Below are 17,839 nucleotides of genomic sequence, written 5' to 3' on the forward strand. Positions count from 1 at the left end.
CCACGCCCCCGCCCGCCATTGGCGGTTGCCACTCCCCCCTCACCCCATTCGCTGAAGAGCAGAGCGGCGCCCGACGGGTTGGGCCGTGAGGGGGCCACGCGCGGCTCCCTGCGCTGCGCATGCGCGCGGTTGGGAGGGCTGGGGGCTGCGGCACGCGCGAGCCCCTCTGAGGGCGGGGCGGGGGGCGGTGGCTGCGGCGGCGCATGCGCGGTGGGGACGGCGCGCGCGGTTGCTGCGGTGACGCGCGGGACAGGCCCCGGTGGCGGCGGCGCCGCTGCCGCGCCGCGAACTCGGAGCGCTCGGTGGGTGCGAGTGCGCGGCCGGGCCCTGCCCTGCCCTGCCCTGCCCTGCCCTGCCCGGCAGACCCCGGGGCATCCCGGAGCCGCCCGCCCCCGGAGCCGTGAGCCTGGGCCGGGCAGAGCGTTCCCCTCGCGTTTCCCTCCTCTGGGGCGCTGCCGGCGCGTCCCGATCTGCAGCGCCTTGCCCTGGGGTGGGTGCTCCACGCTTCATGAAATCCTGCCATGCTGTTCTTTGGTCCTTTCCTTTTTATTTTCAGGGAAAGCTGAGAGCCTGCCTTTGCTATTCCGCTGGTAAAACTGCGTGGCTAAAGTAGCGATCACTTGTACTAAAATAAAGCTGCTCGTTTACTTGTATTTCGAATTGTTGAGTGAAGTAAATTCCTTTGGTCTGGCTGTTAGGGAGGCTGGTACTGGCATAAATACATCAACAGAATAGAGCTTCAGAAACTGTGTTTTTAGGGTGTAAAAGAAGGTCTTGGATAGCACAGTTAATTATTCTTTTCCCTCAGATCCTGACAGGATTCCCTGTTAAGTGTTTAGTGAAGGTCTCACTTGTGCCGGTATTTTCCTGCAGGATTAGTTTTAAATCTCACTCTAGTCCTTATAGGAGGTAATATTACCTTTAAAAAACAATCTAAGGAGCATGTATACTGAGGCAATTCTTCGGTCCTGCGCCAGAAAAGGGAAGTTACTCCTTTAGGGCGGAGGGTGTAAAATGTAAATATTGATGCTTGTGATGTACAATGTTCTCGTTTTAGCGAGTCTTGCTGCCAGTCGTGCTCATACTGCAGTGTCTACCGGGTTTATTTCAATTGTCGAGCTATACCGATTTATTTATATCGGTTAATAACCGTACGATTTTAATAGTGATGAAGACTGTACCCGAGTTCCCTTCTACGGACGAGTTCGAAAGCCAAATAGCTGCAGGCAGAGCTGAGGGCTGGCTGGCTGTGAAGGGAAGGAAAACTTGTTTAACAAAACACAGAGTTTTCCGGAGTGTGGTCCTGAGATGCTTTACCCTGGTGACTCTTAACCTTTTCTGCACCCGGACTTTGTACAGACTTAATTAACACTGTTTAAGATTTCAATATACACAAAACCTGATGTGGACCCACATAAGGCAATTCCCACTGACCGTAATTGGTTCAGTGTAAATTGATTTCTTGTCAATTTTCAGCTAAATCAATGTTAGCGGGCTGTAAACTGATTTGTCTGTGTCAGCACAGCAGATTGTATTGATTTAATGTATTCCACTAAAGAGCTGAACTTGAAACTTTCAAACTTTCTTCTGTAGGTAAGACTCTTCTTATTTTTGTCCTTTTTTGCCCAAGCTCCTGGAATTATTTGCTGTTGGAGATAACAACAAATCTTGTTACTTTGTGTTGAAAGCGATTTGTTTTCATGCAAAGCCATGTGTAAATGCTTTTGTTTGTCAGGAGTATGTTTGTCAGTTTATTTTCAATCCCAGTAGAATTTGTCCAGGATGGACTCAGCTGTCATCTGTGCTGATTTCACTAAAGATACTGTAAAATGTTGCCTTTTATGAATGTGGTGTAATTTTGAAAGTCAGCAAAACTTAACAGTTCTAGTATTTCCTTCTTAAAGTTTGGTTCTACTTACTAAGCTTTAATGTTCTCCAAGCAAAATTTAAATGTAATGTTTAAAAATACTCTTTGATGTTCCCCAATGGTTCATTAGTGTGAATCTTTTGCGTAGCACTGTAAGCCAAGAAGCTGCATAAATGGAAACATTACGTGCAAATAAAGTAGTGGAAATTTAGTGTGCATGTGGATTGGGCTCTCGGCTAACTCTTCAAATACACTTTGCAATTTTTTTACTCAAAAGATACTGAATAACATGGAAATCGGTAATTAAACAACACACTGAAGTGTTAAGATGTTTTAATCTCCATTTCCTGGCGATTAAGTATTATTTTTCAAGGCAACTAGTAGTTTTGAATGGTAGCCTGCCAGAATTTTTTTTTTAATATTTTAAAATTAATTATTCTCTGTTAACAGCTGGCTGTGTTCTTTAAGTGTATTTTGGATGGGATTTTCTTTTACTTCATTGCCATCTATAGAAACGAATATTTTTAGGTAAGTGTTTACACTTAATTTTCAATAATTTGTGAAGTTTTCTTTTTATCATCCTCTCTATGTCTAATACAGGGGTTTTTTAATCTTATGCATTTGCTTACAGTTGTTACCAAGTCATGTCTCTTGTAGCTAAGTCTGTGTGATATAATTAACATTAACATGCACAAGGCTGTGTAAGAAAAATTAACTATGCAATGGCCAGGTTCAAACCTAGAAATGCAAGAATTGAAATGGTTTGTAAATATCTTCTGCATTCTGGTCCAAGGGAATAATAGTAAGAGATTTTTCAGAAATAAGGTAAAACATTACAAAAAAAAACTGAAATAGAATTAAGAGGATCAAAAGTTACTATATAAAGTATGCGAGAAATCTATAATAGATTTTTAAAAATATATAGATATGAGCAAGAACTATTAAAGTTGTAGTTTAAAAAATTAATACAGGATTGGGATTTTTTTTATTCCTACTGCTAATGTCCCGAACATAATCTTTCACTGTTCATTTCTAAACTTCAGTCATGTAATACTGCATGGACATTAAATGTCATGAAGAAACTGATCTGTAAATTCCATTTATAAATTATAATCCCAATTTTCTTTTTGCTGTGGTGAAAGGAGAAATTTTACCTTCTATGGAAGTGGTTTAATTTTTTATCGCTTATTTTTAATTTCTTAACAGCTTAGTTGGTTTGTTAATTAAAGTTGGGTAATCATTAATTGATTTCTGCAACCTTCAGCATGCTTTTAATAGGTAGCTAGGATGCAGTAACACATCCTGTACTCACGTGCCTGCTGCCTATGAGGAGACACAAATAATCTACAGCTTGCATGTAATACGTATTAGTAATCTTTATGAACTATCCATGAGCCAAAAATTAATAAAAAGTGTGAACAGAGTTCTTTTTTATTTGTTTTCCCTAAGGAGGGAAGATCTGAGGTGGGTGCTCTGGTGCCCAGAGGAGTTCAGGGCTCCATCACTGGCCAGAGGGGTGGTGGCACGGTGGCTTCATAGTGGCACCCCCAGAGCTGAGGGACCCTGTCCTCAGCCACCACCCGAGCACCACTTCTGGAGGCTTCTCTTCTCACAGTTGTTACAGGGATACAGAGAATCCCTGTTTAAAAACAAAGCCAACCAACCACAATGGGCACGCATACAGGGCACAAAGACTTTGGCACACTGGCTGTAAATTCAGCAAAGTTGATCTCTGAACTATGCAAGGGGAACAGAATAGGTGTGTTCCTGGTGCATGGGAAGCAGCAGTACTGGATTCTTCTACCTTAACACAAATCTGCCTTTCTCTTGGTTGAACAGAGACTTTGTGACAGCAATGTGTGGGTTTTCTACTCTCTAATGTCACTGTGTGGAGGGGAAGAGGCAGGTTGGTGTTCTTAAGAGGAGGTGACCTGTGTAACAATTCAGGCTCTACCAAAGCAAACCTTGTACTCTTAAAGTTAATTCATTGCAACATTAAAAAACCCCAGCCTGAACACCAGCACTCTTTCCCCCCACTAGATGTAAACATTAAGCTGATGTCCTTGTGAGTTTTTGAATGAGGTAAGCATTTAATCGAGTGAAACAATTTAGTCAAGGGAAACAGATCCTACTGAAAATAAATGTTTGCTTTTTCTCTCGTATGACTTTCTTTTGCATTTGTTCATTATAACCTGATAATCAAGTTATACATTTTGAACAAGAAGTTAGCAACCATAAAGATGACTTTCTGTTTTCTAGGCTCAGTGCAGATGAGTGAATCCATCTGCTTCCTTTATCCATCCTTTCCTCGTCAGAATGACTGATGAATGCTCTTCCATTCCCAAATCTCTGGCATAACTAGAAGAGTTTTTCTCATTAGGCCTATTTCTATGAATTAAGGTCACATAGTTTGCTTAAAATATTTCAGCTTGTTTTACAACATCCATGTGAATTTATTTCTGTATTTTTGTGGAACTAAATTCTTAAATTCTTATTTCTGTATTTTCGCGGAACTTAATTCGCTGCCACTATACAGACTAAATTTTTCTCCACTTTTTTTCCCCCAAGAATTGAATAGTCTTTCAAAGAAAATATCCCTAGAAATACCATTGGAAGGAGAATGATGTCTTACAGTGTTGATTTTTTGAAGTTGATTATATAAAATATAATTCTTTATGGAAGGAAAATGCTGATAAATTTTTATCTTAATGGCATTATTTATATGTGAAATGTAACTTTCAAACATGAATTTTATCAGTGGTAAGTGCAAGAGGCAACCAAACACTTTGTTTCCTGTATGGAGGTTTTTCTTCTGTTTAAAAGGTTCATTTTGGTATCTGGCCTGCTTTTGGAAACCTTTTCCAAACCGATTTTTAGGCAGCAGCAGAGTCTATGGGTGGCTTTAGTAATATATATGCCTGTAATACTGACCATATTCAGTGTCCACTGATACTTGAGTAAAGAAAGAAGAAATTGTCTTTACTGATTCTGCTCACATAAACACAAGTACTCTCTGCACATGCCTGTATTCATTCAGTTGCACACTGTAGGGTTAACCTACCCCATCTCTGAGTTAAACTGGAGGCCCCTGATTCCAGTTGTGGGGACTCTTATTGTCCATAGCAGTGCTGCATCACTTGGAGTTTCCTGTTGCTCAAAACCAGGCATGCATAGATATTTTTGCTGTTGTTTTCTTTCGTTCAGTGTTGGTGAGGGTCGTGTTGGAACCCATGAGAATGGTCCTCAGGTCCTCAGGAAGAAAATGTTAGAAACTTTAGGGCCTGTCATGAAGTCATTTAGAGTTGTCCTGTCAGGCTGGGATGGTGTTGTGGAATTAATTTGAACTTAGGGTAGTCATGTGCCCAATATGAATGAGAAGGGAAAAATGGCTGTAGGAAAAAAATGGGAAATTGACTGTTTATATCATGACACAAATGATGGAAAGGTGCCGCATCTTTGGATGGAGGAGGCTTCTCCATGAAGTAATCAAACAACAGGAATCATGATTACAGTTGGTGTGTTTCTAGTTTCCTTTTAGAATGACACAATTATGCCTTTTTGCTCAACTTGCCAGCTACCCTTATCTGTAAATAGTAGCCATGGTAAAGCAATAACACAGGTATGGTGAAAAAATTGGACTTTAATTGGACAAAAGCCTTTGGAAACTTTTGAGTCCTATTGGAAATGTGTTACTCTTGTCTATATAATAGAATACTTACTTTTAATAGGTCATATGCCTTTTTTTCATGGCCTGTAATCCCATTTATTTACAAGAATGGGCCAGATACTGTTTTTCGAGTTGCTTGCTGTCTGATTCAGGAGAATATAAAGTATTGCTCTGAAATGGCTTTTTCCTTTTATAGTTGCCTGACATACAGGGTCTGGTCTCAGTGTGTATTAGGCAAGGGAGCTAGAAATAAACCACAGTTAAATTATGGGTTTGAATCTCCAGGTGGTGCATGAATTCGTGGTTGAAGACTGAAGAAATTAATTTTGCTAAAGCAAGAAACAACAGGACATTAAGCTACTATGCCAGCTTTAGATGTACGCTTCAAAAATTTTTTGCTGCTCAGCATTATTCAGTAATCTTTAACTCAAATTGCAGGAAATATTTGAAATTCCATTCTAACAATATCCAACAGAGAATATTAAAGAAGCATTAAATTTCAAATGCCTGAGGGAAAATGTTCTCTTGCAACACCGTGGGCATTTGGATCTCACTGGTATATGCAGTATTATAGTCCAGTATTATGCTTTACTTGGTCTAAAATGAAAGCCCAATTTTAATTCTATCTCCAAAAACTTGGCATACTGCAGTGAAAAATAATTTATTTGAGTGTTGTTTTTTTAACACACTGCAACTAACTTTAAAGCTTCCTCATATAATGCTCCCACTATGGCGTTTTGTAATCTGATACCTTCATTAAGACTTCAAATATATTCCCAAAGACTTATCTCAGTGCTTTCTTTGCTAATTTACAAGTTAAAAGATCCCAAAGTTTCCTAAGTTTTTCTCATTCTATGCAATTTTTCTCTTAATAAGACAAAACTTTTGAGTATCTTTGTGAATACATAAATCACCAAATAGAAGAACTAATACACTCTTAAGAAACAGGTAAAATGAAAACTGAAAATGGGGTTTAATAATATATACACACAATTCCGGGCTGGGTAATTAGGCAAACCCATTAGTGAATTTGCACTTAAAAATGCTGAAACCTATGGTATATAAAGGTTATAAACCTTTGGGGTTTTATAACCTGTATGTTGTGTGTTTGATAGTAAAGCTGTTTTGGAAGTGAATCCTCAGCTTACAAGATTTGGGGAAAGAATAAAGGTGTATCTGAAAGGTTTATAAAATCACTAGCTTGAATATATTTCTTACCATCTAAGTATTTCAGCGTTGCCAGAGCAAGGACAAGTGCCCTGTTTCTGTTGGATAAATAAGATCTGTGGTCTTTAGAGAAATAGAATAGGGCTCTTCTCCAACAGTCATGGGTTTTGGAGACAGATCTTGGATTTTTAGTGACTGGCAAATTCCACTAAATTCCCATCACGTGGTAGCCCTAAAAACACAGAAGAAGTGCAGATAAGTGTTAATAAGAAAAGTAGGTGTTAGCACAGGAAGAAAATCATTACTTTTAGGAGGCTGGTTTTTGTGCTTTGGATTTCTGCTGTCCTTCTAAAAGGAATATATTCCTTGCACAAAGTGAATATCCCCTTTACTCTCTGCTCATTACTTCTATAACCAAAACATAATCAAAACTTTGTCCTGAAGACTTACCATACCCATTTTTGTGAGGAACATACATCCTCTTGTAGCCTTCTAGCTACCATCTTTACTTGCATACACTTATTTTGATTTCTCTTTTCAGACCTTACCTAAACATAACTGCAAATTAGTACCTTGAAAAGTTATAGATACAACAAGATGCAGCTTATTCTGTTATTAACACAGAAAATGAAAAAGTGAACAATCTGTAAGAAATGACAGCATGATGGTGTACTGGAGGGATAAAAGTTACAACAAACATATTAACTTAAAAGTAATTTAGTTATGAGAAAAACCCATGGCAACTGCAAATTTTACAGAAACAGAAATTTAGTCAGACCTTTTAGAGTGCAGGATTACTGAAAAAATATAATAACGTGTAATTTGGCAGAGTGCTGAACAGCTGAGCAGCTTCTCGCGATTCTATTTCGTGTGATTTCATCTGGCAAATTTGTTAACATTCTTGTTAAAGAAATCAGACTCTCTTGAAATCTTCGTCAGGTAATAAGGCACTGCATTTACTGCTTGCTATCTCTCCAGCAACCGCAAAACGGTAAGAAAAAAAAATTAGAATTCAGTCAGAAAACAAAATTAACTTTAAAAAGTCTATATCCATACGTTTCCAAGGCATTTAAACTCAATGCGTAAAGCTTCATTGGACAGAGGGAGTCAGGAGCGGGAGGAGAGGGGCTTCGCTGCCCGCAGGGAAAAAGGAGAGGGAGGGGAAAGAAAAAGAGAACTCCGGCCGCTGCCATCCCGCAGCTGCTGCGGGGAAAGGGAGCCACAAACGCCGCCGTGTTTGTTGTGCTCCCTCCGTAGGGATGAGATCCGTGACTCCGCAGTGCCCGGGCAGCGGTGGGACCGTGCGGAGCCGGCACAGCCCCGGGGCTGCTGCACGCCCGCCTGCCCCAACACCCGCGGGAGAAAGGCAACACAAAAAAAAACCCCTTAAAGCCGCATGTAGCAAACGGGAGGAAACCACCGCAAAGAAACAAAGGAAAGGTTAGAAAGGCACGCAGCGTTTGTGGCTGCCACCTCCCGCCGATGCAGGAGCAGAGCCCCGGGAAAGAGAGAGCGGGAGGGAATGGGGGAATGGCATTGGAACTGTCAGCTCCGTGAGGGAATGAGGAATGGCATTGGAACTGTCAGCTATGGGAGGGAATGAGGGAACGGCATTGGAACTGTCAGCTCCGTGAGGGAACGGCATGGGAACTGTCATCTCCGTGAGGGAATGAGGAATGGCATTGGAACTGTCAGCTATGGGAGGGAATGAGGGAACGGCACTGGAACTGCCGGCTCCGGGAGGGAATGAGGGAATGGCATTGGAACTGTCAGCTATGGGAGGGAATGAGGGAACGGCACTGGAACTGCCGGCTCCGGGAGGGAATGAGGGAATGGCATTGGAACTGTCAGCTATGAGAGGGAATGAGGGAATGGCCTTGGAACTGTCAGCTCCGTGAGGGAACGGCATGGGAATTGCTGGCTCCGTGAGGGAACGGCTTTGGAACTGTAAGCTCCGTGAGGGAATGAGGGAATGGCATTGGAACTGCCGGCTCCGTGAGGGAATGAGGGAATGGCATTGGAACTGTCAGCTCTGTGAGGGAATGAGGGAATGCCATTGGAACTGCCGGCTCCGTGAGGGAACGGCATTGGAACTGCCAGCTCTGGGGAGGAGCTGCGAGCAGGAAATGTGCTCCGCTTCCAGCCGTCTGCAGAGCCTGCGTGCCCCGCATGGAGCTGCGAACCCACCGGGGCTCGGGGCTTTCTGGAGGGTAAAACTCAGCCGCGCCGAGCCGCCGCGGAGCGAGAGCGGCCCCGCCGCGCCGCCCGGGGACGCTGTGTCCCGCCGGAGCCATTTCACAGCGGCGCACGCACACGGTTCCGTCTCCGGGCCTCTCTTCGGTCCCCACACGGCTCAGAGCGAGAGCGGCTTTTCCGTCCGCGGAAATTCCCAGCTGAGATTTCCCGGATTTTACCCTTTTTGACCGCTCAGTCGGGCGTTACCCCGCGGCTCCGGTGCGCACTGTAGCCCGCACACGCTCCGCGGCTCTTCCGCTGTCTCCCCGGGCTCAGCGGCCGCAATGCATTTTTGGGTCCGTGCTCCCTCCCCCTGGGGCGGCGCCTTCCCGGGAGCTGTGCTTGTTTCTGTGTGTGTTTCAGTGTTTGTTTCTCCGTTTCTGTGTTTGTTTCTCTGTGTGTTTCTGTTTCTATCCCCGTGCGTTCCCGCCCGGTTCCTGTCTCTGTGCGTTTTGTGCCGTCCCGGGCCGGCTGCAGCCGCAGCCTTTCGCTGCTTTGTGGATTCGCCGCTTGAATTTCGTTTGGCCGCGGGCTCTTCGTTCCCGACTTTGTGGATTCCGTCTCTCCGGTCCCGTCTCGGCTTGGCCAGCCTCCTTTTCCGCGGCAGGCTCGGCTGTCCCCTCCTGCCATCGCCTCGGCTCATCAAATACTATAAGAAGTTAGGCGGGACTCCATTTTCCTCATGCAGGAAAAGCCAATTTTTTATTCACATCACTTACTTCATACAGTGTTCACACACCTCGTGTGCTGGTAGTTTTCTTACTATTTCTTTCTTTTTGGTCAGAAGGTGATTCGTGTGTACGTTCATGTTTACATTTTTCCTTTATGGGTTCTCATGGAACAGATCTTATTGTTTACATGGATGCGCTTGTTTTTCAACCCAAGAATAGGTGGTTGTGTTAACCAACCTCCTTTTGGATGTGCTGCAGTTCATTTGTTCCTCTCTCTGTCGCCTTTAATTGCTCTGTGAACTGCTCCAGGGGTAGCCCAGCCTCTGCTTTAACTCTTCCTTCTCTCTGCCTTTTGGGACAACTTTTCTGACAAATCTTGTGGCTTGCAAATGTTTGCAAAGAATAAAAATTCATTTTGTTTCAAAACTCACCTGGTTTTGCTGATTGTCGGGGTGTGACAAGGAAACCTTTGGGTTTATGATGTGTTTTAAACAGGTTGGCTGCAAAAAGTAAAACTTTCACTTCCAAGGCTGTGCTGGCTCGACTGGCCCAGGACAGGGAAGGTGGGGAATACCATGGGAGAGAGGGGAGGTTGTCAGGTAATTAAACCCCAGTGTGAATATAATCTAATTAGTCAAATAATCTGCTGGAGAACTTGATCTGACCACGTGTATATGAAACTTCTCTCCTCGTTTGCTATTGAAATAGTCCATACTCTCTAAAGGAGTGTTTATTTAAACCTAACATTTTTCCAGATCCCAAGCTGGCCCTGCTTGCCTTAAATATGTGACTATTTTTTATTTTACACCTTTCATTTTCCTAGGGGCTAATTTTAGTGGAAGATAAACAAAGATACTCAATAGACCAATGGGAAACCTCAAGCACAAGCTGATCTTTAAAGAGGTGTTGGAACACAGGTGCTCCCAGCACTGCATTCCAAGCGGGACTGTTCATGAGGGTGCTGGTGGAATGATCTGGTTTTGCGGTTTTTCTTGAGCCCTGGAGATTTGTAGCAGGATCCTCTGTGTCATCAGTGAGGCATGGAGGAAATGGGGCTCCCCCTGCTCTTCATGACCAGCTTGGCCAAAGGATCTCCAATTAAACCCATCAATTTGTACTTGCTGATAATTAAACTGGCTTTGAAATTATTGATTCCATGGTGCACTCTACAGCAGCTGTAACTATACTGTGTAGTAAATAATTGTGATTCAAGTCATTTCAGACTCATCATTACCAGCATCAATTTAAATAAATCATTCCTTGCTTTTTATATGCGTGATTTGGGTTATCATCCTTCATCCTGGGGACAGATTTGTGCACAGGTTCTCTGACACCTGAACAATCCCTTAGACATAAAGCAGTGATTCAATCCGGGGGCAGGATTGGATCCAAGGACACCCAGCCCCTCTCAAGGCTGGCAAACAGCTGGAAATTGAAGCTCAATTTTGGGTAAAAGTGTTCATATTTTACCACCTCCACAGCCATTGCCCTAAAGCTGCACTTGGGTGAAATCTTGAAAGGACTCTCTAAAGCCCTGAACTTTGTCACTCTCCCTCCCAAGATTTCAGTAGTTCCAGTAATTACACTAAGGATGCTTCACCTTTAGTCACCTCATTAAATGAAGCACCATCCTGTTCTTGTGAGATTTGCCTTCCTAGCAAACAGCCCTTTCCCTCTTCCTGTGCTGGCTCCCCAGAATTCCCGGGCACCTTCAGGATAATTTATTTAAAGGACCAGACATCCCAGGAAAATCAAAGGCAGCTGGGAAGTTGTGTGAAAGCCCAAAATGCTGATTTTTTCCAAGCATTGCTCCAGTGTTGCCATCTAGTCCTGCAAAAGGATATCCAAGGAAAATGAAATCCCAAGGAGTTTATTCATTACCATGGTTCTGTAGGAAAACTTCAACCTGCAACAAGATTGAGACACACAAGAGCTGCTCCCAGAGATTTTTTTAACAGCACACCAAAAACCCCAGGGATAGAAAGACATTCATAAAGTCCAGGAATAGCTCTGCTCCAAATCCCTAAATTCCCAAGACAAGGAGGTGGATCTTCCCTTATTAATGTTAATTAACATTAACAGTTTGTCTCACACCTGAACTTGAAAATCAAATGTAGAACCGTCACCAGCTTGCTGTGGATTTAGTTACTCAGTGAGAAGAGACTGAAAAACTAGTGAAAATTCATGATACTCGCTCAGCCAAGTCATCCTTTTAACCTAAAACTGATTCTGGAATTCTGGAAAATAAAAACAGTCCTAGAAAACAGCCTGGTTTTCCATGGCAAGGCTGTTGGGAACTGCTGGAGTGAGGATTTCCCTCTGTTATCCAGCTTGAAGTACAAAAAGAGTTAAGGTAGAGCCCATTATTTCCACACATTCTCCTAGGCACATAAAAACCCCTCCATGATTTTATCTAGAGGATACAAACAATCTTTTTGGGGTTTTTTTTGGATAGAGAAAGTCAGGAGGAGAAAAGTCTTGCTGTCACCTCTCATACACTAAGTCATGATAAAGCAGTAAATACTTATCTCTAAAAAAAGCAAAGAGAGGTTGAGAAGGTGGAATTTGTCAGCCAATATTTTACATTATTACAGAATGAAACCCCTCCTTGCAGAAGTTAGGAATTAGTTATGAAAATGTTCAGTGTGGCAAATGCGCAGTTGGCTGGGAGAGGCTCCGTTTCCTGGGAGCTCAGTTCTGCTCGGACCAGGGCACAAACAGCTCAGGGATTATTCACAGCTTCTTCAGGCAGCTCAGCAGTTCCTCTTTATCCATGTGGTACCCACCCCTTTTCCACTCATCCCTCAGCTGCTGCAGTGCTGTCCCAATTTCCTTCCCAGAGAACACCCCATTTTCCAGAGATCATGGCCACTGATGGGGAAGGAGAGCACAGTCCATTCCTGCATTTCTTTCAAAAGCTCTTTCTCTCCTTGCTACTTCAGGAGCTCAGAGATCTTGGGATTTGTGTTAGCTTCCCTAAACTAGGAGAGAAAAGGTGGATACAGCAATGCAGGTGGAGTCTTACCCAGAGCAGGGTAGAGAAAGACAGTCCGCCTCCTCAACCTGCTGGCCATCTTTCTTTTTACACAGCTCAGGATACAGTTGGCTTTCTTTTTTTTTTTCTTTTTTTTTTTTTTTTTTTTTTTTTTTTGGTATTGGAAGATTTCCTTTGTAAGTGTAATTAATAAGTTGAAATTGAATCAAAATTCGTAGTGATGCAATGTCAGCGAATGAGGTGCAGCTCATTATGTGAAAGCTCAGAATGTTCCTGGAACACTGCTGGCAAAGTCCCCTACCTCTTACGAGTGCTGCTAACTTTGTTACTCCTCAACTTGTGGCAGAGGTGTCTTCCTGTGAAATTCAGTCTAAGAAAACTGGTACTGGAAAACCTGTAACAGTGCAGTTCTTGTGTTAAAATACGAAATCAGGACAGCTATGAAACAGTGGCAATGGTGGCAGTTTCATTTGAATACATACTCAGGTAATAAGCAGACCTCACTCCTTGGGAGTGTTGCAGAATAACTTGATTAATTGACTCTTCATCAAAGAGCAAATTAAATATTTATGTTCTGTAGAGATCTTGCTGGAGAAGCTTCTTTGGCATCTGTCAGTGATGATATTTATCTTTATCAACTTTTCCCCCTTGGACATGTTTTGGTTTGTTTTCTGGGTAGAATTTTTTCTGTATGTGATATTGGGAAACTCCTTCAGTGTCTTCTTCTGTCTGTCTCCTTTGTAATATATCAAATTGTATCCTTATTTAGTAAATGACGGAATAAATTTATTTCCCCCTGTCATCCTTGTTTTGTGAATCCAGTTACCAAAACTGCAACGCATTCAGCTTCAGTGCGTGGCTGAGCTCCAGTGCAATGACACACAATGGGCAGGTGGCTGAATATTCCTTAAGAAGCAGCCTGTAAAATGTGCCACCCATCATGCCAGTGAATAAATGCCAACTTCAGCATGAGTGTTCTTTTAAAATGTGCACCTTGCTGAGGTTATTAGTCACTCTGAATTCAAGGACATGTGAGTGCAGACTTGGCATAAAGCTCCAGGAGTGGCCTACCTGTGCAGTGCTGCTGCTTGATTTTCAGAAGATGGCATGCTGTGAATTTTAAAACTCCCTCATTGTGGATGAACTGCAGCAAATTTTGTAATTGAGGCCATTTAAGTTAGTTATTTTACATGTATTTCTAACAATGAAGTTTCAAAAATCTCTTTGCTGGGATCAAAGAAATGTTATCATCATGAAAGGAAATACTGCAGTATTTGCTGAATAGGGAAAGGAAACAGAAGAATTAAAATTCTGCCTCTTTTATAACATATATATAATTGTCATCTGGTTCATGGATTAGTGTGGATTATGCTGTTGGTCTTCTGTTTAAAAGTAGAGGAATAATGATGATGGTGAAAATATTGCTGCTTCCCTTAACATGAACACAGATGAAAAGGAAGCATCACACAGAATTGTAGCAGCAGCAACTTTAATTTGAAAAAACCTAACTCAGATAAAGATTTTGGGAAAAGAAACCCACAGATAAAAGTGAGACAGACCCTCATATTGTATCACTCCTAAAAAGACTTATGCAAAATATAATATAGTTACAGAAATAATAATAATAATGGGCAACTGCTATGATTAAAAAAAATTCTTGTTTTTCTAAATTTGTTTTGAAACCTCATGACAGCAGGTTATTTACCAGTGATTGACTGATGCTGAAAAGGCATCTTTGTATGTCCATCTCCAAAATAATTGTCAAGTGCTAGGCTGTGTGCTCAGTACCACTGTTTCCATCACATTGCCATTTACCCGTGGTATAAATTGGAGCCACATGAGAAATGGGTTGGTAGAAAGAGGGAAAAACTGTAAACTGATTAATAATTAAAAGATCTGAACACACCACTTGAAATTTTTGATGTTGTCCGGTTCCTTATTATTTCAGGTTTTTTGTTTCATTACATACCGAGGTAGTGAAGTTTCTGTGAGATCTCATATTTTCAAGGAAAGGAATAGAGAGAACATGCACCATCTCAATGGCTGTTTATAATTTGGGGCTGCCAAACCAATGCTATTCATGCTGACATCCTGTCTTTTCAGACAATTAAGTAATATATATGAGGCAATTAAAGACAATTGCTTGTAATAGCAGAAAATCATTATAATCATTTTTTTTTCCAGATAACAATGCAGATTTATCATTTCTGTGGCCACATCCAAAGTTTTACAGCAGAATTGACAGGGACACCATAAATAGTTGTTATTCCGTTATACTAAATGTCAGGGGTATCAATTTAACTCTGTTTTATTTAAAAATCCATGAGGACAGGTTATGATCTTTATGTTAAATGGATCCACAGCAGTTAAACCTAAGCCCTTTTTCATGCTTTGTCACACCTGTTAGACACAAATCATATACACAGCTTGAATGGGAATGAATACTTTTTGAAGGTTTTAAAAGAAGACTTTAAATTAATGTTGAGGTGAAAGAAAAGCAACTTTCAAAATGCTTCCACTTTGCAACGATTTCATCAGGTAACTCCAAGCCCATTAGCAAATTTGGTCACTTGTATGCTATCCCCTCATGTTCTGCAGCACTTCCAGGATTCCCATAATGACTTTTTCTCCTCCAAAACTGGGAAGGCCTTTGCTGGGAGAAGCTGTTTTAAAAACTGTAGGAGGACAGATAAAGAGCTGAAGGCATTCTTGACCCCGATATATTGCCGCTGTCTTAACCACCAAAGAGTGTGAAAACACAGACATAGTGAAGTTATATGTTGTGCTGAGAATTAATGCAGATTATTCTGGTGCCATTCACACTAATTGAACCATTGCCAGTTTCTTTATTATATGTTTTGTTATGTTTTCCCCCTGGACTATTGCAGGCTTTGTTAGGGTAAGTTTTGGTTATGTACATAGTACTGCCTGCTTTAAAGACATTTCACTCATTACTTTAAAAGCCTAACATTTTTAAGTGATGTAAAAATATCTGGGTTTTCTAAGTATAATTGCAGGGGTTTTATTTAAAGCATTTTAATCATCTCCAGTTTTGCCTGTTAGCAAGGTCCTTTTTATCCTAAGAAACTAAAAGTGAAAGACAAGCAAATGGTTTGAGATTATATGGATAATTAAGTTAATGGTCGTGAAACAGAATCTGAGGAATCAAAAAATGTGGTAGAGGAGCATCAAGATGGTTTTCTAAATGCTGAAGGGTTTGGATAGGACATGCAGCAGAGTGACTGAGGGAATCACAGCCTCAGGGCTTTACTCTCTGTCTTAAGCCAAAGCTGAAAGTAGAGCAAGGAGAGCCCCCGCCTTGGCCCGTGGCATGCAGCCCTCTGATCTCAAAGGTAGTGCAGGTCATTGGCCTCAGAAAGGACCTATATTGGAAGTATTAAGCAGATTCAATTCCCAAACTTCCATCCGTGGTGAGGAAGCTCCTTCTCTGTCCTCATCTCCCAGGTTTCCTGCACGGCTTTTGATGCTTTTTGCAGGGGTTATGCAGAAGTTGCCATTCGTGGGACTGAGTGCTTGAGTCTTGGCAATAAGCCACAGGCCAGGCACAGTGGGTGTCACTCAGACAACTCCTGCTTCTCTTGAAGTTATGAAAGCATAAATAGGGTCCCCCTGAACGGAGTAGGTGCTCTGACAGAAGTGGCTTGGTAGAGGAGAACGAAGCCGAGAGCGCTGGGAATGTGGTGCATGAGCATCACCATGCACTAGAGGGCCCAGCCCGCATGTAGCGCTTTCCCAAGGAGGAAAACGGGAGTAGGCTGAAGGAATTTCAGAGAAATTACAGTGATATTAGGAGGAGAAAGAGCTGTCTGAAGCCAACAGGGCTCAAAACAGGACTGAATGTGGAGGAAGGTGATAGAGTGACAAATGCATTCAACCTGAAAATGTAATCAGACAAGCATGTTCCCTTGCTGAAGAAGGGATTTAGCAACTTTGAACTCAAAATCATGTGATTTTTCTTCCTCCTCCTGGCTAGATTAAAAAGGGGAGTGATGTTTTTAATATTATATCGTGCTTAACAAACCATTGCATGCTGTGTCAAGTTCATTTTCCCTATCTGCTCTGGCTGAAACCCATTGCTATCTGTAGTCTAGCCTGAAGGTGACAAGAGATTTGAATCATTGTAATTAGGCACTCATCATGCTGCAAAAAGATACAACTATCTTGATGAATCAGTATTAAAAAAAAAAGCTGTGGGTTTGGTGTTTTTTTTTTTCTTTAACTGTAGTTGGTGCCTGAGAATGTGAGAGCAGGAATGAGCTCAGCAAGAACTGAGGCATTTTCCTCAGCATGACAACTATTGTCCTGTTCTCTCTGCAGAAAAATTTGAGTGGTTTTTGCCCCTCCAAGTCCTGTTGACACCTTCAAGTGTTCTTGGACCTCTCCCAGGTTTTACTTGACAAACTATTTTATGTGTGCCGCTTCTTTCTGATTCTGAGAAATGCACAAGAATTCACTCTCTGCACTTAAGCAAGAGCTATGAAGTGAGTTATTGTTTGCCTTTTAGGATTGTTGCTCCAGGGCACACTTTTGCTGCGAAGTCTAAGTGATGAAAAAGTGGAGCTGCCCAGGTTTGTGGCTGGATATGGCAGAGATGGGGTATAAGGAGCTCTATCCCTCTGGGGAAAGGCATATCCATGCACACCAAAAAGTAGGTTTTGTGACACTTATTGCAGCTGCTTTGTATTAATAATCAAATTTTGTTTACATTTTTACCTGTGTTTTAGAAAAGATGCTGAAAAAAATCCTGAAATAGATATGGCTTTCACCAGGCAGAGGTGCATTGCTATTTTCACCTTTTCTTTCTGGGAACAATGAGTTACCCTTCATTCTTTTTTTCTGAAGATACTTTATCTTATCATTCATCCATGCATCTTTCCTCAGAGCTTGGATAACATTCCTTTTGATCACTGAGATGTTGCATTGTTCAAAAATGAATCAAGGGATGGCATTTATTGCCCAGTAGCGTGCCTTGTGTACAGTGGAGTCTTGTCATAATCACAAAGTGTCCAAATTCAGGGTGCTAATGCCAATTTTAAAGTGCTCCAGTTTTCAAAAGTGAAATGTGACTATGGATTTATGTACTTATTTCAGTAGTGGCAGCTGAAGTGGGATAACATGCTTTGGGAGGAGCAGGGAGCAAGCAGTATGTTGCTCACCCTGCGTAAATACCCTGTAATAGATCTTTCACAGCTTTGAAGGGTGGGTGTTTTTAATGA

General features: G+C 41.9%; 1 protein-coding gene and 1 long non-coding RNA gene across 9 annotated transcripts in view; one reads left to right on the forward strand and one right to left on the reverse strand.

Annotated features, from left to right (window-relative positions):
• The first annotated feature begins 184 nt into the window (after nucleotides 1-184).
• Nucleotides 185-17,839, forward strand: part of WDPCP (WD repeat containing planar cell polarity effector) — a 149,999-nt gene continuing 132,344 nt past the window's right edge. For 6 of the 8 annotated variants that reach the window (XM_063391595.1, XM_063391599.1, XM_063391593.1 and 3 more), the window contains exons 1-2: nucleotides 361-490; nucleotides 2,318-2,395. The gene's annotated coding sequence lies outside the window, so the exon portion shown is untranslated. Of the gene's footprint in view, nucleotides 303-360; nucleotides 491-2,317; nucleotides 2,396-17,839 lie in introns of those variants that run through there. The other 2 variants (XM_063391596.1, XM_063391594.1) reach the window with 1 other exon arrangement.
• LOC134547531 (uncharacterized) lies at nucleotides 4,144-8,271 on the reverse strand. The gene is made up of 3 exons (XR_010079512.1): nucleotides 7,480-8,271; nucleotides 6,753-6,933; nucleotides 4,144-5,256 (listed from the first exon to the last, which is right to left on the reverse strand). It is a non-coding gene; the product is annotated as an uncharacterized LOC134547531 (long non-coding RNA).

Source organism: Prinia subflava, chromosome 2 (genome assembly GCF_021018805.1).
Source record: "Prinia subflava isolate CZ2003 ecotype Zambia chromosome 2, Cam_Psub_1.2, whole genome shotgun sequence".
Lineage (NCBI taxonomy): Eukaryota > Metazoa > Chordata > Aves > Passeriformes > Cisticolidae > Prinia > Prinia subflava.